Genomic DNA, 23,804 nt, shown 5'->3' with positions numbered 1-23,804 from the left:
AATTCATTTTCTATGAGGATCAAATATGACCTCTTCTTCCATGCAATAAAGTTTGATGACCCAACCAATTTGTTGCTTTCCTTGCAAAATGAAGTCATTTTGGTAGATTCATACATAGATATAAAAATTATTACTTGTCAAATGAAGATACTTGATGATGAAATCTTCCACTTGATGCCTTTCTTTATGATGTTGATGTTGGGAATCACAATTTTCATTAGACCAAAGCCTGCAGGTGTTAGTCAATGATCACATCGCATAAGATAAGGATCCAAGAGAGGTGGTTAGTCCATGTCACAAAACACACAAGGAGCATTGGTTTATCCAATGTCAAACAATATCCCCCCAATGCGAGCCAGGTGTGTATCAAACTCATGACCTATGCTCTGATACCACTTGTTGGGAGTCACGATTGATGTTAGACCAAAACCTGTAGGTGTTAGCCAATGATCACATTGCCAAATATAAGGATTCAAGAGAGGAGGTTATTCTATGTCACGAAACACACAGGTATTGTTGCTTTATCCAATGTCCAATAGTTGATAATAGAAGATGTCTTTCTTCAAGTATGCTTTGCTAGTGATCCTTGACTCAAGAAGAGGGAGATCCATTGATTCCTTGATGATGATGGTAGTGCTTATTCCTGCTTCCCTTGGATATAGAGACTTCAATATGCTTCAATGTGTAGTTCTTATTTGAGTATAGGTAGGGTACTTGAGATATTCTCTTTCTAATTATGATGTGAGCTTCTCAAGAATGATTCAAGTGTAGAACCCTTCTTCAGATGAGCTAGGGTTTTTAGGTCTTCTTTTCTTTGAGATGTGATGATCCTTGAGATCGATGGTTCTTCTTGATGCTCCTTTGTTTGGACCTTATGTATCCCTTGTTGATGATTCAATGTCCTCTTTGATGCCTTTAACTTTCTTGATACTCCTTTTGATGGTCCTTTTTCCCGCTACCTTTCCTTGATGTAGTCACCTTAACTCTGATACCATGTTGAGAAATCTAGGGGAAAAAAATTAAGTGATTTCTCTCACTTTGATAACTTCTTGTGATGTATTTTACTTAACTTAATTAGATTATTCTTTCACTTGATTATGTTTACTTTTCTTTTCATTAAACAGCTACCAAACCATAATGTGCAACAAGGCAATAAGACACAAGATATAAGTGATCATCTAGGGCCAAAACCTCTTCAACTGAGAGGAAACCCCACAAGAATTATTCTCTTCTTATAGAACTTCAATTGATGAATTCCAAGGCCTATGACCCTTGATCAAGAACCTCCAAGACCAAGTCAAATATTTCCTTGTTGACGAGTTTTCTTTCTAGAAATTCCTCAACAACTTCTTCAATTTCAACCTCCAACATATTCTTCTGCAACATCAATCTCCCAGAAGATTCTTCTACAATTTTTGGCCTCCAGCAGTGTCTTTTACAGAAACCCTAGCCCCTGTACAAGTGGAAGAGATGATGTTTTACTTCTCTTTTCACCTTCACTTGGATATATTCTTTCTTCTTGACAACTTGACTTGCTATATAGACTTCCTTGGACCCAAAACTCGACCCTCTTGAACTAACTTGAAATTCGGTATCTGTTGTTGCAATATGATGCCCTAATCTTCAGAGGAATATAACCCAAACACAATCCAAAAAGTTCTTTGGTCTTTATTTCTTTCCTTCACTAGGTATTAGGCTTCCTATTCTAGCTTTATCGAAGTTCTTGATGCTTGAGTGAGTGAGTCTCCCACGTGAGGTCGAATTCTACTCTATGTAGGTCTTATACTAGTTCCAATTGCTTCTTTTAGGCCGACTTGTCCACTTGTGTAGACCAAATTTATCCTTGCATCGTGCCGAGGTCTTGGAGGGTCTTTTAACTCTACTTTGACTCAAATAAATTCTTTTTTTTGCAATATTTAATATGCACAAATGGGTCTTCAATAGATGAAAATGATTCGATTGACTTGTAAACTCAATGATAAGCCCTAGATTCACTTAATGGATGATTGAACTATAAAATAAATTTCTCTTGAACATGAAACCCATGCCTCAAGAACAACAATATTAAATTTATTTTCTCTTTACATCAAATACATAAATCATGATTACATATGTCATTATGAAGACCAAACCTAGTTACATATTTCAATAGGACATCCATTACTAGAATTGTCTTTAAATTCACCATTAAAATCAAAATCTCATTTTTGAAAGGGTGCTTCAACTACAACAAGTTTCAAGGATAAATTGAAAATCATTTTTTTGTTGCAAAAAACTAACAAAATTGACAAGGCCTTACAAAATGGTGAACATCAGTGAACAATGTAGACCAATAGAATTTTGTCTTCAAGATCTTGTGTGCAATAGTCCAAAGTGAAAAGTGGTCCCCACAATACCTTGAATGTAACTCTTCAACTAACTTGTTTGATTCTTATTTGTTGACACATCTAAGGATTATTCCACCATCATTCCTACAACCAAGGGCGTCCTTCATCAAACAAATTCTCATTGCTTTCAGTCTCAAGGCTCTTTCTTTACAATCAACCAAGTGGCTAGGACATGATAAATTATTTTGGTAATAAGTGTTATTTAAATGCCACTCATCATTCATTCAAACCCAAAACTTTCTCATTTCCCTCAGTTAACATCATAACTAAATCTTTCCCTTTGATGATCTTGGTTAGTTTAATCTCCAGGTCATACTCTTGAATCTTTGATACCCATGTTCCCCTAGTTCCAAGACAATCTTACAATCTCAACACATCCTTGACATTTGAATGGGACATAGGCTATGATTTTGTTGTACTTGACATAAATCTTAAATGGTTTCAATGATTACACTAGGGTGTATACCTACTCAGTAATGGTGTACCTTAATTGAATGTCTCTAATATTCTTACTCATGAAGGCAATGGGTTGCTTGTCATTATCCTTGTTCTTTTGCAAGAGCACATTGACAATAGAATCTTAAGATGCAAATGAGAAAATGATAAACTCTTGAGAATAATGAGGGCTAGCAAGGACTAGTGTTTATTTGAAGGCTTATTAAATGTTCTTTGAAATATTTCCAACTACCATCATTCCATTTAAATAAAACATCTTTATTCAAAAAAAACTTCACTGGTTTGACAATCTCAAGAAAATTCAAAATGAATATTATTATAAAGTTGATTTTGTCGAAGAATGACTGCAAATATTTCTATTATCTATGGATGGGATTTTTCTTAAAGAATTAACTCTTTCTAAATTGATACAAATACCATCCTTGGTCACAATGTAACTCAATAAGTTTTCTTGATCTATATTGTGTTGACTTCTTAAGATTGAGTGAGATCCCATTCTTTCTACATTGCTCAAACTTTCATTAGATAATTCACATGTACATTTCATTTTTTGGACAACATAGTTAAGTTGTCTTGGTAAATTTCAATTATCTTTCTAGCCTAGTCTTTGAAAACGAAATCCATTGCCCTTTGGAAAGTTGATCCGACATTTAAAATGTCGAAGGAAATTCTCAAATTCTTATAGGTTCCCATGGGGTGTTAAAATCTATTTTAAATTGGCTTTATGCTTTAACCAAAACATGGTTATAACTTGAGGAAACATCCAACATGGAAAACATTCTATCCCTATTTACTCTTTGCAACATATTTCCGTATTATGCAAAGGGGAATTTATTTGTGACAAATTTGATTAAGGTTTCTAAAGTCGACACACAATCAGATGTGTCTACTCTTCTTTCAAACTACAAGGTTGGTAATCCAATAGGAATGTATAATGAGGGCTATAATCTTTGCATCAAACATATTTTGTTGTTGCTTTTGAATCAAGGAGATGAATTAATATTGTTAATTTCCTTTCTTTTGTCTAAAAGGTTGTGCCCCTTCCTTTAGAGGAATGCTAGGTTGTATTATGTATCCATTATAAGAATTAAAATCATCATGACTAGGAAAAAATATCTTTGTACTCATGAATCACATTTCTCAATATTTCTTCTCACATTAGGAGTAGTGTTCTTTCCTATTTTGATAATCATAAGACTAGATGTTGTGCCAATTTTGATCTCAATGGCTTCTTTGGATTGACCAATAACATGTTTCTCTTTGAACATGTTATGGCTATGAAAGATATTTTCTAAGGAAACTACTTTTGGGATTGAATTGTTTGGAAGATCTTTGATTTCCAAATCTCAACTTTCAATTTCTTCTTGCTAATTCACTTAGTTTCCTTAGAATTTTCAAGCTATTTAAATGGATATTTTGAGAATTATCATACAAAAGTTTCCAGTGCTTAAGATTATTTTGGATGGTTGGTATAAATATTATTTCCATTTTACAAAATGTTGACCAATTCCTAGCATGGTTGCAAGGTGCATGCTTCTACTACCAATGCATACACAACCACATTCCTCTATCTTAAAACTACTTCAATTTCAAAAGCATAAAAGAGTTCCATGGTGTCTAGTACTGCATTTCTATATATTCTCAATATCTCATTCTTAGCATCAAACACCTTTTCCATTTGCGAGACAATAAGATTAAAATTCCTAATTAGTTTCAAGCATTTAATCTTCATATTTAGTGCTAAATATGATCCTAGGATCGAGGATTCATGTTCAATTATGTTATTAGTACATTCAATCTCGAGCCAATATTAGAATTTTTTATTATGCTCAGGGGAGACATAAAAGAAATTGTGGCACCCACTCTTATCTTAAAAAGGGCACCATCTAAATTCATGGTCTAAACACCATCATGACCCTATTTCTCCTTTGGAGCTATTGGATTTTCAACTACACACAAGTTTTCAAATTCCTCATCAACACATGTCAATTCATTGATAGGGTTTTTAAGATCTTCTACTTCGTATCTCATAGGCAGTGGCTTATAAACAGTGAAAACTGTTCCTTCATAGGTAGGGATAGTTAGCATATAATAACTCCATTTAGATGTTATCTCCCAAATTTGTGACCCAATTTTTAGCAATAACATCTCCCAAGAAGTATGCACATCTATGACTAAAATACCCATTAAGAGAGAGATATCGAGATATGCAACTAGGAAATCCTTCAAATACTTAATGGGCCTACAAACCTTGATTTCTCTTGAATCAATTCCACATACATTCCCATATTCTTGTGTTTTTCAGACCTAATTGGTTAATGAAACACCTATTCATTAAAGGTTGATCGTAGCTTGGCTTGCTAATGTTGTCTTTAAGAGACCTTATAGTGACCTACAACATGTCTGATACAAACACATATCACAATATACTCAAACTCTACCTTCTTATGCAAATGCTAGTCATGTAAACCATCTAAATCTATATAAGAAACACTGATTTAATCATTTACATGTAAATACATATAAACAAAACGAGATAAAACATTGGTATTATAATAAAGAACACACTTACATTAGATGCAAGTCCCTTAATCTCCTTGATAAGAGGCTCCTATTCTCACCTGCATTCACAATTAAGGCTCACTGCAAGAACATTTATCACAAGGTGGAATCCTCTAGTCACTTTGGCAAAATGACATTATTTTTACTCTTTTTGTATATCTTTACTCCATGGCTTATGCTTATTTATAATTGGTTTGTGAAGGTGAAGGGAATGAATTTAGAAATTTTGGACTTTGTTTTACATGGTCTTTTCATCCTTATCCTCCTTTTGATCGCTATTATGAAATTTTCAAACATTATCCTCTCCCTCTAGAAACCCTAGCCACATCAACACTCTCTATTTCAAGGATAGGAATGTTCAACACCTCTTGCTAGTGCACTGGGAGAATTGATATGCTCTTTGCCAATGTACAAGAAGCACTGGAGGAATGACTTAGGCTATTTTTAGGATTTTCCATGAGGCAGATGCAGTGTCTCAAGCCCACTTTGAAAGGCTTCCCAAGTGGTCTTAGCGATTGTAAAATTGAGCTATAACAATCATCATTCATATTTGATGTTGTTAGAGTAGTAAGATCAATATTCAAAAGAAAATGCAATCTACTCCAATTATTTCTTGGAGGTTGTGAAAATTTAGGTATTTTGTTTCTTCTAGTATGTTGAAGGTACTTTTCTTTCTTGACCTTATTCTTACTTTCTTTATCCATGGCATTCAAATTTTTAAACCTAGATAACCTAACAACATGAAAAACCTTTTGTTTTATTTGTTGCATTTGATAATTAGTGGCCATGTAAGTGTTTTTAAAATTGGTATAGACAAGATCTAGATATTCAATGGAATTCATACACACAAGGCTGCTATAGTATCATCTTCTACATAATTTTAACTTTGAAGACATTGCATTCTCTATGTGACTCACTGAAAGGAAAACACTAAGGGGTTTATTCTTGATTAATCATATCAAAAGTGGAAAGGTGGTTAGGAAATGTTTTCTTAAGAGGAGGTCGATTTCTATTCCACCCTTGATTTCCTCTAGGTTGATGATTGTCATTGTATTGAGGTTTAGGAGAAAAAATTCATTGTTAAGCACTTTTCCTTTCCAAAATAGTCACCTTGTTGAAGACAATATTTTGGGTTTGTATGATCTCAGTTGCTTCTATATCAAACTTCTAAGAAAAATAAATTTTAGAGCCTTTGGCAAGGTTGGAATTGTTCATAGCTCTAGGATTAGCCTAAGTTTTAGCAAAAGGAGCAATAAGAGACACTACTTTGGAGGCTAACATGTTTTATTAAATTTTACTAACCCACTCTTGAGCTTGGGCCAAGGAATTGGAGAATTTATCTCTCAACATGAAACCAAATTGCTTATTAAAAACATTTGTGTTATGTAAGAGGATGGTACCATCTCTTCGCTTAATTTCATCAAATTAGTTCTTGGAGCCCTAGACAACTTGGGTAGAGACTGATCTGGTTGGTGTTAGTGATGTCCGACTGTGAGGTGGAATCACTGGTTGAGGTTGATTGGCTAAAAGAGAGATTTGGTTCATCCCAATCTATGGTCGGGTGGTATGTGGAAGTCCCTGACTTGGTTGGTAAATTCATATGTTAATAAGAGTTATTACTCTATGGTGATACATATATATTTGTTGGAAATGTGTTGGTGATATTATGGCTAGGATGCCATGGTTTATATTTTGGCTATTTTCTAGTTATATGATGCGTATCTTTTATGGCTCTGATTATGAATTTCTTAGCCATTGATTAGTTGATGAATGTATGGAATAATAAGTGTTGTTGCAGCTATGTGGAGAGGGCATAGGGCCTTCTTTGTGATTCTAAGATGAATCTCAGACTTTAATGATAAGATATGCATTCATGACCTGTAGCTTACATGTTTACTATGTGTTTGACGAAATGTATGTTATGTTCTAGGTAGTCTATGTCAGGATTTTGAGTTGAGATTGAATGTTTAGCTTTGTTGCCATGTTAAATATTATTCCGGAAAGTCTCAAGAAATTTTGGGCAATGATCTGGAGGAAGGCCTAAAAAGGTGCCATTGATCCTGAGATCACATGGTCAGAACCGAAGAAATTGGGCTATAACTACATGGAAGCAGTGTTATGCATGAAGTTGTGGGCCTAAGGCAGAAAAAAGGGGGTCCAAATCAAGGTTTGGCCACCTGGGGTGGTTGTTTATCCCCTAAGTGACTTGTAGCCCCTTTAGGATGTCAATATGTGGTTAGTTATTAGCTCCACTTGAATGAATCTAGGAGGTCAGGTCATGTCATTGTAACTCTTCATCTCATGTTTACCCTGGTGGGCCGATGAAATTCAGTAAATGTGGGAGGGGTGGTTATAGGGTGTCTTTATATATTCTTCGGACTGTCCGAATGGGTATCTCTTATACTAGGCCGACTTGACTAGTTGGGGTGCCGACTTGGCTTGCTTGGAGCCAAAAATTCAATTTTTCAAAAATCCAAATTTTTCTCTTTTCAATGGACATGAAGAAAATGTCTAAAAGTTTCTCTTTAGAGATTAGCATGAAGAACATGCATTATATTTATTATTATAAATACATCAAGAGATAAGATATTAATTTTGAAGACCGACCATAGCTACAAAAAGTCAACAACATATTCAATGTTTGGTTTTTCTTCTTATGGAGTTGCTAGATAAGTAATATTAGATAAGGATTTAGTTTTCACTCATCAAAAGGATTGAAGCATAAACTTCAGATAGCCAAGGAAAAGAACTTGATTGTCTTTGGCAATGGTGCCAATAATTTGTGTAATAATTTGTAACACAATCTTTCACTCTAGTGAAAATCCCTCACAAGGTACAAAGATGAGTCTAACATGGATGTGTTGTCATTATCACGTAGACAATTAATTCCATCTTTTTAGTGAAGGACAAGTCCAATGCACAAGAGGCTTCTTAGTAGCACCTGGGGTTCCTAAGATAAGAGAAGTCAAGTTTAAGGTCACCTGTATTGGTACCCTAAATTATCACCAACTTGTTATGATATATGAATTATTAATTAGGTGGTTACTCAACATGAATTATAGATTCAAGTTTATTCACATTTTAGTGTTGTTTAAAGCTTTTATTGAGTACTTATTTATGACACCCAAATTTGGCTCACCAATAAATTATCCAAAATATTTGGCATACTATATATATATATATAAAAGATAAATAAACAATAAATATATATATATATATATATATATATATATATATATATATATATATATATATATATATGTATGAGTAAAAATTATATAATATGATATGATTTACAAAGGAGCACCACACATATATAGCTAGGCGAGAATGCACTTTCGTTAAGAGTCATGTATTTTAGTTGGGACATGCTCTTTCATATGTCCCATTATTAATTATAAGTTTTTAATTAATTATGAGTTATTAATTATTGTTTATGTTATTTTGTTTGTATTCATGTTCATAATATTGTATTCACATTAGAAATGATTTATCCTCAAAGCATATTGATGAAAATGTTTCATGTCTTTTATTGTCGTTTGTAATATCTTCACCCGATGTTCTCACGATTGATGATACATGATTGTAAAAAATTATAAATGCTAAGTACAATTGTTGAAATCTAACATGGTCTAACTATCTAAACTCGATTCTCTGTGAAACATAGTGCTTATAGGCTTCCAAAGATGAATTATTATCATGAGATTTGATGATACTAGTATCAATATTCTTTGAAAGATTCCCTTGTAAATGATGTTGATACGCTAATTGATTAATATACCTACTCTTGTGATTAGGGTGTTGATAAGGTGTCCTTGTAGCATGAATTCCCCTTATTATATTATTATTTCTTCGTTGACTTAACTTTGGTATATGATCTTCTTCATGAATTTTTGTTGTATTTTTTATCACTAAATTTTTATTAGTAATTACATTTGTGTCTTCCATCATTTTCACTCCAACATCTGAGTATGTATTCACTGTAACTTTGTTTCCATCTTCTTCAGTTGTGAGATTAAATGGATGTGTTTGTTCCTTTTTCCTCAATTTTGATTCTTTCACTTGAAGGCTTTGATGGTTCCTCTTGGATAAATTGTTATAATTTGTTTCCAAATGACTTATTATCACTCTTAAGCTTCCTAATTTGTGTGATAAAGTTCTCACTATGATTCTTGAAGCATGAAAGTTATTATCATTTTCCTTTTGCATCTTTGATATTGACCTTGATTTTCTTGACATATTACCTTTAAGATATATTTACAGTCTTTTGGTGTTACTAATTATGGATCCAACATATTGTCATGTAATGTTACCTTTTTAGGAAAATGTTTAGAACTTAATGTTTAAAATGAAATACCCTAGTGTTTCCATCTAGTGTGAACACAAAATTATATCACCATTATTGCTCCATAAGTATCTAACAATGAATTTTGATATAAAAGTATAAACTTCATTTTTTAGCTATAAATTGGTTATGTCATATTTTTTTTTGTTCCACAAGTCTATATTTTCAATTATATTTAACTTAGGAATAAATAATTGGTTAGCACATTTAGCACTAATATAATTGGTTTTTCTCAGCAAGATCAATATAAATAATGACATCGTTTATTGCATGTATCTTTTTTATTCTAAGTAGCATTGAAAGATATATTTTTGAGGTTTTAGAAAATACTCATTTCTTTTCAGCACTAGATTACATTTTTCTTTTGTCAATAATGTCATGTCAAATGATAATTTTATTATAAATCTTATAGATCTAATATTTTTTCTTAAAAAATATTTAACACCTTAATTTTAAACATATACCTTAATATTAATTTTCTTCAATGATTTATTTTTAATATAATAATATATTTCCCCTTTCAAATTTTCTAAATCTTTGTGTTTTTTTGGGTTAAATAATGGATAAACCTATTATAACTCAATTGTTAAACCAACAATCGAGACCACCATCAATGGCCGCTATATGTGAATGCAAGTTGACTCATCACTGTTATTCAAGGAAAACCATGTCACCTGGAATTACCCATTGGTGGTTCGTAAGGGGTTAGTCTTTCACTCCTGCCAGATGCCTCTAGGTCTTGGGCCGTTAACTTGTTCCCATATGTCTGAGGAAGACAAGCTCTTAGTCAAATAGAAGCAGTTTTAAGGCATACACCAGGCCTAATAATAGTTGATAATTTAGTAGTACTTTTACTAATAATTAGTTTAATATCTTTTATTAAAAATAAAAACATTCTATCTGTTCAATACTTTTCCTCATTTAAAATTTTAAGTTTATTAGTTGAATGTTCTATGCTTTTTAAATTTGTGGTTAAAATGTTTACAATCATGGTTAAAAGGTATATGATGCGTTAAAATAATTATTTTTATCAAAACTATGAAGAGATAGTGAGATAGAGCATCATTTAATTTTGAATTTTGATGTATTGAACAATAATTTCCTCTCTTTATTTATGTATTTATTTTTTCCAAACTAGGCTAAGCCTAGGCCGGGGCTAACCCCAATTTTGGATGGAAGAATTATCTCCCCACTAGTGGCATGCTATCACTGGCATTGTGTGAATCTTGGTTAATTATAAATCCTAACACAATATGAACATAATCTATTATATCTTTCTTCAAAAGAACTTTTGGTAGGGTTAAGCAAATATGATAGTGGCCTAACTTAACCAAATATGTAAGCAATCCAATAGACTAATCTCCTTGTTTTTTCTCTGTTCTTTTCGTTCTAGTGTGGAAATTTTCTAGGAAATCATTCATTAATCTTTCTGTAACTTGCATGGCATGGTAATTTATTACTGGATATTTCCCTCCTTTTTTTCCTTATGGACCATGATAGTGGTTATATATTTTGACAACTAATATTCAACGATGAGAGCAATCCATTCAAATGATTTGCTTTATGTTTTAATTTTGGCATGAGTAATTTTACAACCCTTATATAGTCTATCGTAGTGGTTACAATTAATTGAAGGAACCTTAATATTCTTCTTCAATGGTTGGGATTATTATATCACACTTTTTTTACGTGGTTTGAAATCTTTGAAAATACAATGACAATTTATCAAGGTTGTGTAGCAACCGATGATTTCAATCAATAATACATGCTTGTTATCTACACTATATTATTATAGAGTTCACCAATGCTCTAATAGTCAAGGGTGAGGATAAAAAAGCGAAGCTCTGATACCAAATGTGATATTCAAATTTGGCTCACTAATAAATTATTTAGAAAATTTGGTATATAAAGGTAATCATCTAGGATAAATAAATGATATATATAAATGTATAAGTAAAAATGATATGATATGCTATGATATGCTATGATTTAGAAATGACAGATATGTATATATAGCTAGGTGAGAATTCTCTTTCATTAAGAATCATGTCTTTTAGCTAGGGCATGTTCTTTCATATATCTATTCATTATTAATAAGTTATTAATTGATTATGATATATAATATATATGTAGAGTTTCATAGCCACATCTTCATATTCATCTGGGACATGATGCACCAAGGGAATTGTAAAAAAAGGTTAGGTCGTCATCAAGTGAGATGATATTATTTCTTGAGAACTTAGGTAACAACTTATCAAACTTAATAAGAAAATCACGGGTGACCTTGAATACTTAGTATGTCTAAGGTCTTGCAGGCATTAGTAACACATAGTTGAGTGACCGCTGAAAATTAATTTTAAATGATCAATGAAAGGGTTATTACATTATTTTTGGTTTCAAGGTTGCCTTTCACAACACACAAATTCATTTGAATTCTCCTTTTATAAAATTTTAGAGGATCAATGTATCTACGGAAAAGTATTTGGTTGAAACATCTTATTATCCAATACTTGGTTTTTCTTCTTATAGAGTCACCAGATAAGTAACATTAGATAAGATTTTGGTTTCCGCTCATCAAAAGGATTGAAGCATATGATTTGGACAACCAAGGGAAACCAATCCATTTTCCTTATTAATAATGTCAAAATTTATATCACAGTCTTGCACTTTAGTGCAAGTGCAAATACCTCACAAGGTACAAAGGTGAGTGTATGATGGAAGTGTTGTCATTGTTGCTTAGACAATTACTTCCCTCTTTTTAGTGAAGGTCGAGTCCAACACAAGGGAGACTTCCTTAGTAGCACCTATGGTTCCTATGACAAGACAAGTCAAGTCGAAGGTCACCTATGTAGTAGACAAAATTAAAACCAACTTATTAAGATACATGAGTTATGAATTAGATGGTTACTCAAAGTAAATTCTAGATTTAGTTTTATTTACTTTTTAGGGATGTTTTAGAGAGTTTATTAAGTAATTATATGTGACAACCAAGTCTAGATCACCAATAAATTGTTCAAAATATTTGGTCTATAAAGATATCTATTTAGGATAAATAAATAATATCTATAAATTTGAGTAAAAATGATATATATGATGTGATTTACAAATGAGGACCCTATATATATAGCTAGGTGAGAATGCCCTTTCATTAAGATTCACGTCTTTTAGTTGGGACATGTCCTTTCGTATTTCCCTTGATTAATTATAAATTATTACTTAATTATGACTTATTATTTATTGTTTATGTTATTTTACATATATTTATGTTTATAATATTTCCTTCCCTTTAGAAATGCTTTGTCCTCAAAGAATATTGATGAAAATGATTTACATCTTTTACTTTCACTTGTAATATCTTACCCTGATTCGTTGCTTCTTGATGTTGTCATGGTAGATGTTACGGGAGTGTAGGTACTTATAACATAGTTATCTATTGAACGCGAACTATTACCTCAAAACTGGTACTCTAGCCTAAAAACGAAAATTGTGTATGTTAGAACGATGTTTTCTTTAGGGTAAAATTTTAACATTTTTTTTAAATGGAAGTAAAAGCCATTTTTTTTTTGCAAAATGGATGAAGAAAACACCCTCAAAAAAATAAGTGTTGATACTGGAACAAAAAAATAAAATCGGGTTACAATTTTGACACTTTTTAGCAATGAAATAAAGATAAAATATCAGGACTTTGAAAAACCGTAAAATTCTAACAATTCTTAGACATGATGTTAAAGATAAAATATCATGTCTCAAATCCTAATAATTTTGACAATTTCCATTGATGTTAAAGATAAAATATCTTGACTCTAAAAAACCCTGAAATTGTAATTGTTTTTAACAATAGCATTAAAGATAAAATATCATAACTCAGAAAAACCTTAATATTTTGACAAATTCTCAACCATGGAATTAAAAACCTTAAGTTTTTTACATATTTCAACTATGAAATTATGGACAAATTATATGACTAAAACAAGTTTTAAAATAGAACAAGTAAATGAAAGATTCATTATTCCAAGAGTAATTTTTATTTTAGAGGCTAAAACTATTGATCCGGATTTAAACAGGAACGCAACAAATTACAGAGATAACCATATACATAAAGATGCAGTGGAAATAATACTTCATTTCATTAATGTAAAATACTGAAATATGCTTACAACCAGAAATGGAAATAAACCAGCTAGGGTGATGGTAGCTTATCTTTGAGAAGAGATGTGGTGGCTACATGCCTCTGAACTGTTCTAAAATTGTGTTACAATGAGGCTCGAAGGCCTATTTATTGTTGAGAAACAATGGAAAACCCTTCACATCCCAAAACCTAACCCTAGAAGATGAAACGCCAAATTGTGGGCCCCGTTTGGGTAAATTGGTACATCAATTTCCCGGGGTCGTAACTTTGGCATACGATCTCCATTTGACGCGTACGATAGCTCGTTAGAAAGATCTATCCGAGTACTACCACTTTGGGAGGCAACATGGATCCATGTTGCCCCAAATTTCCCAAAAAATGTCGTTTAGGGCCTCAAAAAGGCTCTGGAAGTTCAGGACTCGAAAAACTGCTAAAAATAGTAAACTGCTAGAATTTAGGAAATTGAAAAAGCTGAAAGAGACAGTTGTGGGGCTCCAAATGGGATAGGTGGGTGGCCACCAACATCCACCTGGTTCATTCCTCCCCCCTTAGGAAGCAATGGTCCCCATTGCGTTGAGTTCCTCCCTGAGATGAGGAAGCTTCCGGATCAACTATAGCTCTTTTCAAATCTTAGGCTAAGACAACTTATCCTATTGCAACAAAAACCTAAAAATTGACCATCAAAATGAAGTGTCCCTTTTAATGAGGCCTTAAAAAACTCAACATTTTTAAAACTATCTTATACCAAATGATAACAATAAATTTTATCATGGCAATATCACTGTATAATTTAAAAAATCAACATTAATTTCTAATATTTTTTAACCTTTAATCAAAATATCAACTTTGGTAGATTGAATATAACATACATTATTTTATAATTCATTATTGCATTCACCGGGGATTCACTCAGTGAACCTCTGACATATCACGTGCATTTGTGGCATATTAAACAACACCCTTAATTTGACTACATATTGGAAAATCCCTCTAAAAATCACATTATTTAACCCCTTACCAATATGAACCTAATACAACTTTCCAATTTAAGAAACCCCTACTTTCACTAGATATTGTAGGTATCCATTTTTTCATTAACATTTTTTATACCCCTTTATATTTTCTCATTAACTTTAAGCTCCATTTTTTATATTTGCCAATATGAAAACCCTTTACCCCCTATATATCCCCCAATATATTATGTCATTTTTTCTTCAATATATATCACCCAAGATGAACCCACGTGGTATGATATTGCTTCCCCAACGAAGCCCCTATGATTGCATTGTGAATAAAGAGATGAATTCTTCATAATTAAAACATATAATCCAACAAACATAGAAATGACTCATAACTTCATGTAAGATCATGTGGAAGTCAAAATATTTATTTCAAGTTACCATGCAAACATCTCTAAAGATATGAATTCTTTATAATTAAACCATATAATCCAACAAACATAGAAATGGCTCATAACTTCATGTAAGATCATATGGAAGTCAAAATATTTATTTCAAGTTACCATGCAAACATCTCTAAAGAGATGAATTCTTCATAATTAAAACATATAATCCAACAAACATAGAAATTACTCATAACTTCATGTAAGATCATATGGAAGTCAAAATATTTATTTCAAGTTACCATGCAAACATATATAAAGAGATGAATTCTTCATAATTAAAACATATAATCGAACAAAGATAGAAATGACTCATAAATTCATGTAAGATCTTATGGAAGTCAAAATATTTATTTCAAGTTACCATGCACACATCATTTACATAAAATGTCTTAGACATTTATTCAAAATCACCCATAGGTTCTGACACACCATGAGAATCTACATCTTCAGATGAATGACTAGAAGCAGATGAAGATGACCCATATTCTTCTCTTTCATCAACTTGAGCCCCATCTGAGTCAACATGCATGCCCACCATTTCAAGTTTCAAAAGTCTTTTAGATCTACGCCTAGGTTCAACAGACTCCCATCTCAACACTGTTTCTTTTGGTAGAAACTTCTTCAAAATCTCTATGGTCTTGAAGTGAAGAGTTCCTCTCTTTGTTAAATTGAAGTCATACACAAGTATGTCAACATCCTCCAATTTTAAGAGGTCTTTTTGGTGACGATTTATATTTGTACCCTTTGTTTTTCTCTTTCTGCCAATTTTTTTATCAACTACCATCTCTAGCTTGTACACACCATTGAATGGGTGGGTATTTGTGGCATACAAATGTACTTCAACAGCTGTAATATATTCATTTTCTTTAATGACCTTTATAACCTTGGCAACCCAGAATGGATATCCAAGTGGATCTCCATCTGCTAATACTGTTATCATGCAACCCTCCTTAACATCTTGCACAAAACTCCTATAAAGGTCTTCCATGGCTTCATGTTGTGCACATGATCTTCTAGAACCAATATAGATTTATCTTTCCTCTACCTGTTGAGAATTAATAATGCCTTGAGATTGTTGTTGTTCAACAATGTGTCTTTCCCACTATTCATTTGGCATATTTTGTGGCCAAATAAATAAAACCTTCAAAAGTGTATCTCCATTTCTTGATCTTGAAATGATATCACTTTGATTATTGAAAAAAGACTCCCACCAAACTGAATCAATGACATCAAAGTACTCATATGTATCTCTAATACATCTTTTTATTTCTTTCATGCATTCAGAATAATTTATCTCTCTTATGCCTTCGTGTATTATGGAGTTCAACAACTGATTGTAATAATATTATCTTTGATGCAAATATTGGATAATCTGGAATGAACTTCAAAAATGCTAAACCTGATGACAACCCCCATTCTGCAACAACTGAATACTTCTTGACCTATATAAGTGTTTTTTCATCAATCTTTTTGATACGAAATTGATTCTAGAAGCTAATTTCATTAAGTTGTTCAATGAATTTCTCCTCACCATGCAATCCCATAATAAACCTTTGCATGTCAGTAGTTTCTTCCAACACATGAAAAACAGGCTCTGGAATGTATGATTTCTTAATACATTCAATTAATGATGGCAAGCTCCCAACATCCTTCCTCCTCAATGTTACTGAAAAATGACTAAAAATTTGATCAATATGGTCACGAGTATGCCTAACAAGAAGGAAAACAACCTTTACCTTTTTAAAAATTCCCAATTAGAAAAGCATGTTTAGATATCCAAAAAGAACTTGATTTTTGTTTTCACGGCTTGTGTTGTCTAATTGCAGATACAAAAATTCAGGAAGAATACCAGACCAATGAGAAACCACATCATGGATTCTAGTTATGGTAAGATTTGCATCATTATGAATATTTTGACCAGTGAAGTAAACCCTTGGCAACATCTTCCCATTAGAGACCATACAACCAACCAAGTGAAATTGAATAAAATTTTCCACTTGTAAATTTTTTGGTGTGTGGAAAAAATGTGGCTTAAGTGTTTTCTTTTGGTCCATACCATCATCTATCAAACCCAAATATTTATTTGGATTATCATAACAATTCTTTCAATAATTATACAATTTTTTCTTTCACTTGTTTAATGACTGCGATGCTCTTGAAGTGCTTTGACAATGGAATCTGCACATAAAATAAAAGAAACCTATTAATAAATATATTTTCATAGTTGATAACTATCCAATTTTTAAAAATAATATTAATAATGCATACCTCTTTTTGCCCCTTGACATTTATCCCTTTTTGATTTAAGAGAAGCACATGTATTGCAAACCCCTGCCATTGTCTTCTTAGGAATATGAACATTATTGAATTCGCTCTTCCATATCCTTGTAAAATATGAATATGTAATAAAATTACCATCTCCTTCAACACCTACTACATCTGTATAAGTTGTAGATTTATCATCTTGAGAAATTATTTGGAATATGTATTGTGTCTTTATTTGGCATACACTCTCCATTCTTTGAAAATAGGTCTTTCATCCATGACATTGCAGTAATTGATAATGGTCCAACCTCTCTTTTATAACGTACTTCTGAATAATATGTAGGATATTTTTCGAGTCTTTCTTAGATTCTTGATAAACAGAAATTACCAATTGAATGCGACATTTTGAAATCCTTTATACAGATCAATACATTCCCAATATGATAATCATAACATGCTAGTGTAGATTGCATGCAACCCACTAAAAATGAATTTTGCATGCTTTTGTTCATTTAAAAATTTCTCTTCCTTTGCTCCAAAGCAAACTTCAAATCCATATGTTTCAAACAATCCTTTCGACAACATTCACTTGAAATCATATTACCAATAGAACTTCTACTTGTGAGATATTCTTTCGTAAACCTTGTATAATTGGAATATTTGGATTGATACAAAAAGGTCTACTCCTACTCCTAGATACAATATTTTCTTGCAACATCTCCATCATTTCATTATTCCGTGTAGAAGTATTTTCATCATCATTAGGAGGAATATTATACTTACTATGATCGTTTTGAACATAATTAGAAAATTCATCACCATCATTGTTTGGAAAATATTCATTACCATCATCACTTGAAGGAAATTCTTCACTACCAACATCTGCGCTTTTGAAATCCTGACTCAGACGAAATTCTTCACCATCTTCATCTGTGCTTTTGAAATCCTCCCTTGGAGGATTCAATTCGTCATCACCATGAGTGCCTTTGAAACACTCACTTAGAGAAAATGCATTATTCACATCAGTGCCTCTAAAATTATCATTTGTAAGAAACTCTTCATCCTCCCCTTCATAACTGGTGCTCACATAATCTTAAGATTATGACTAAGTGGAGAATATGACTCTCTATTCATAGTCAAATTATCATTTGCAGGAAATTACTCATCCCCCCCTTCATCAGTGGTGGTCTCATAATCCTTGGGATTAGGATAAGTGGAAACGTTGAATTTCTATTTAATGGAAATTCTTCATCCTCCCCTTCGTAAGTGGTGATCTCATAATCCTTAGGATTAGGACTAAGTAGAAACTTTAAATCTCTATTTACTGGAAATTCTTCATCCTCGCCCTCCCCTTGCTCAGTGGTGCTCTCATAATCCTTAAGATTAGGACGATGTGGAAAATTTGACTTTGGAAATTCTTCATCCCCCCCTTCGTAAGTGGTGCTCTCATAATCCTTAGGATTAGGCAGGGAAAATTTTAAGGATGATATTTTTTCTTAAATTTTAGAAACCTTGGCTAATCTCACAAGTTCTTAATATGCAATATTTAAACTGTTTGGTGATATTTTTGTAAAAATATTCAAACTTATAATAATTTTATATAGTCTATATATAAATTTTTGGTGATTTTTAAAGTAAAATAATTTTATACTATAAAATTTGGCGAATAATTTTTAGAAAAAATGGAAATTAGCGAATTGTTTTTTCTGGAAAAAAATATGGAAAATTAGCCCACCTACGAATATTAGCCCCTAAATTTTTCCCTGGGATTAGGGCTAAGTGGAAAATTTGAATCTTTATTTACCGAAAATTCTTCATCATGCCCTTCATCAGTGGTGCTCTCATAATCTTTAGGATTAGGACTAAGTGGAAAAATTGACTCTCTATTCACATGAAATTATTTTCGCTGCCCTTCATCAATGCTACTCTCATCGTCCTTAGGATTAAGACCAAGTGGAAAATTTGTCTCTTTATTTATAGTGAAATAATTTCTGTTACATTCATTAAAATGAATAGAGTTGTTGCATGACAAAGATGTCGATGTTACAGAAAGAAAAACTTCATTATCAGAAGAATCCATAAACTTCAACCAGAAGATGTCGAATGATACAAATGCATTCTCTCCCAATGACATTTTATAGCTTAGAGATTGAAACTTTCCCTCTAAAATTCCCCCCAAATTTTTTCGCCGAAAATTTTCCCTCCAAAAATTTTGTTTTGAAATATTTCCCTCCAAAATTTGTCTAAAATTTACTTGAAAACATATTACTAAAATTTTGGTCTTGAAAAATTTCACCCTAATTTCTATTCAAAGTATTCACATAAATTTTCGTTTAATGCATTTCTTCGAAATTAAAATAATTTTTCAATTTAAATTATTTAACATTGACTATGTAACTAAATTAATTTTTATAATTAATATTTTATTTTTTATCCCATAAGGAATAAAAAATAATCTAACCCTATAATTTTAACTATATATTAATTTTTTTTAATTTTAATTTTAATCTCACATTTGAGAAACGCTAAAGCAATACCACAATCATCACTATAAAACAACACATTGTTTTTATTTGTCACATCAGATCAAGTCTTCTAGGTCTTGTTAAAAAGTTTGGAGCAATTTGGCGGGGGATCTGCAATGTCATCGATAATACATTCAACAAGAGTTTTTTTCGCATTTCAAATGTTAGTTTTCCTTCTATTTTGACTATTTAAAGAGGAATTTGAGGAAAAATTGTTGTTTTATGGGAAAAACCACATAAAAAACTATATTTTTTATATTTTTATAGCAAAGAAGACAAGGAAAAAATCAAATTTGTAGAATTTTTAGGAGAAAAATTAAGAATAATTTTTATAGCTTTGAAATGGAAAAATTGGTATCTTTTTTTCAATTACGTTTGGGGAGCATTTCAATCCTTGCATGAAAAACATAATCGATTTATTGATTTTGTTTTTCTTTCTAAACATGCAAAATAATTTTCTTTTTTAACCATTTATATTGGTTTTAATTTTTTTTATTAAATTGAATTGTTTCTACACTATATTAATATAGTTTTTAATATATATATATATATATATATATATATATATTTTAAATTTTATTTTTTCTTATAACTTTTAATATAGTTGTAGATCTGAGACTTTTGTGATCCATATTATAGATAAATGTCTTTCGGAATAATCACATCATTAGGATTTGGTCGATGTTTCAAACCAACCAATGTGGTTCATCTTTAGGACAAGGTGAAAATAATAATTCCGCCCCCCTCGCTCGTCCGCACCCTAGGACAATGACCGTTGGGCTGCTGGCGGGGGGCCAGGTGAGTGGGGAAGGTTGCGTGCAACTCCCCTTGCTTACCCAATGACGAGCGGGGGAGATTGCATGCAACCCTCCCCTGGCCGCCTAGGCCCTCGGCGAGCGGCCCAACCATTGCTGGCCTAGGGCCTGGGCGGGCGAGGGATGGCTACATTCCTGGCCTGAGGCTAGCAGGGGACAGCTGCACGCAACCCTTACTTGCTCACTCAGGCCCCTGATCGATGGTCGTGCAACCCTCCCCCGCTCGCCCATGCCTTGGGCCAATGGTCGTTGCACTGCAAGCCGATTCCGAGAATCGTCTTATGACCCAATGATTGCTGGATAGGGGCTTAGGCGGGTGGGGGAGGGCTACACACAGCCTCCCACGCCCACCGACCAGTGACTGTTGGGTTGCAGACTGATTCAAGTCGATTCCTTGAATCGGCCTGCGGCCCAACAACTGGTAGTCGGGGGCTTGGGCAAGTGGGGGAGGCTGCGTGCAACCCTCCCCCGCCCGCTCAGGCCCTCGGCCAACGACGTTGACCTGGGGCCTAAGTGGACGGAAAAATAATTTTTTAAATTAAATTAAAAAAATTATTAAATTAGAAATATATATATATATATATATATATATATATATATAAAATTTGGGGATTTTATTTTTTATTTTTTATTTTTTATTTATATTTAATAACATTTTTTTTAATAATTTCAAATTTATATATAATAAAAATTCCGGTGAATATATATATATATATATATATATATATATATATATATATATATATATAACCGTTGTTTTAATAATTTTAAATTTATATATATATATAATTTATATATAATTAAATTTTTGGGGAAAAATTATTTAAAAAAGAAAGATTTGATTTTTTTATTTTTTTTTTGTAAATTTATATTTAATAACAATTATTTTAATAATATAAAATTTATATCTAATAATATTTTTTATAAATTTTTATATATAAATTTTATAATAATCTGATAAATTTATATATAATTTAAATTTTTTTAATATTTAAATTTTTTTAAATAGCATGTATATTATTAATTTTTTATTTATTTTTTATTAAGTAAAATATGTGTTTTTTTATATATATATATATATATATATATATATATATATATATATATATATATATATATATATATATATGAAAATAACATCAGAGAAGGTCTCTGTGAATATTTCTGGAACAAGGACAACAATTCCATTACCTAACGTTGCATTTGGATGCTCTATGATTACTGCTGAACATACCCGAATTGAGAAACATCGTAAAAGTCAAGCAACTGGCCAGTCAAGTACATTCAAGATTATTTATGAATGGATGAATTCATGAGAAATAAATAAAACAAATTTTACTTGGCATGTTAAAAAATATTGAAACCGATGATAATACACATATCTATCTATATTGTGCTATGATTAACTTTTATGAACCATATGAGGTGATGGGAAGAGTACGAGACATGTTTGGTGCCGAATGCAAACACTGTTTATGTTTTTGCAAAATTTCCCAAGACACATGAAAATGTTAGATATCGTCACTCAAAGGTCAAGTATGACACATATGAAGAATCTTCACCATTGTGTGAAGAAATCATAGCCAACATTTCAAATAACAATGTAAGTATGCTTATTTATATTTATGTGTTATGCATTATTGTAAGGATCATTAATTGTTTTTATAAAGGATTGATTATTGACATATTGTATTTTCTTTGATAGGATTTTGCTGAGAGTCTTTTAATGACGCTGGAGGGTATTTATTGTCTAGAGCCAAATATTATGAATGTCAACAATAGTTTCCATACAAAGACAAAAGAAAAAAGGAGAAGGAAGAGAAGAACAACAATCCATGACACTGCAATAGTACATACAAGGGATAATCAAAGAATCCCTAAGGTGGGTCAATCTAGCAAAGCTAAACATCTTTCTTTTGAAGATGTGGAAATTGAAGCTGAAGCTAAAAATATATATTACCATTAGTGAGGAGGACGTTAGAACTATTGTTGAAAAGGAGAAAATAAATAAAACACCAAAAAGAAAAATGGCCACGAATGTCTCTCTTCCAATTGATGATGAACATATTGTTTATGTAGAAGAAGATATGTTAACCAGTAATAAGAAGAAATCAAAAGTTGGTCAATCTGTTAAAATCATAGGAAATAGTGAAGCTCAAAGTGAAAGTTCTAAAGGCATCAAAGAAATCATAACCAGAGGTGCTGATTTAGAGGATGGCATTATTAAAACAAAACAAAATGCTATTTGAGATCACTTGAGGAAGAATAAATTAATTAATGGTGGCAAAACATTTCAACTTAATGTCACCCAATTCTATAAGTCAGATGAAGGACAATCTCAAAATCAAATTTGAAAGACACATCACTTACATGTCCATAATTTGAAAACATTGTTCAGGTATAATCCATATGCACATGTGGTGGATTATGTGGTTCTTTTTGATCCAAATCAAGTTCCCAACAAAGAGGTATTTGATAGGACACAATGTTTTGAATACAAATATTATGTAATTAGAGGGAACCATTCAGCAGAGGCCAAAAGACATTTGATCGAAGAATATCCAAATAACTCTATTTTTGAAATAGTGAAATGCATCATTTATGTCGGTTTAACAGAAAAGGAGGCAAAGTTATTGGCATAGGATCATAATGCAAATAATGAGTATAGAATGTCTTTCATACAAATCAGATTTATTCATAATGAATTTGTAGAAAAAAGTGGTGGGATAAGACAAAAGTTAGTTTAAGCTTTCAGAAGGAATATTGTATGGAAATAGGTTATAAAATTAAGGACAAAATCAATTCAAAAGGTGGCAAAGTAAGTTCAAAATTATTCAAAGGCATGGATAAAATTTTCCATTTGGCATTTAGAACATGGGAGATATGAGAATTGATTAATTATGTTTTCGACATGT

This window comes from Pinus tabuliformis, chromosome 6, assembly GCF_031772625.1.
Source record: "Pinus tabuliformis cultivar Carrire ecotype Pingquan chromosome 6, CPIR1, whole genome shotgun sequence".
NCBI classification, from domain to species: Eukaryota; Viridiplantae; Streptophyta; class Pinopsida; order Pinales; family Pinaceae; genus Pinus; species Pinus tabuliformis.
This window is presented reverse-complemented; position numbering follows the sequence as displayed.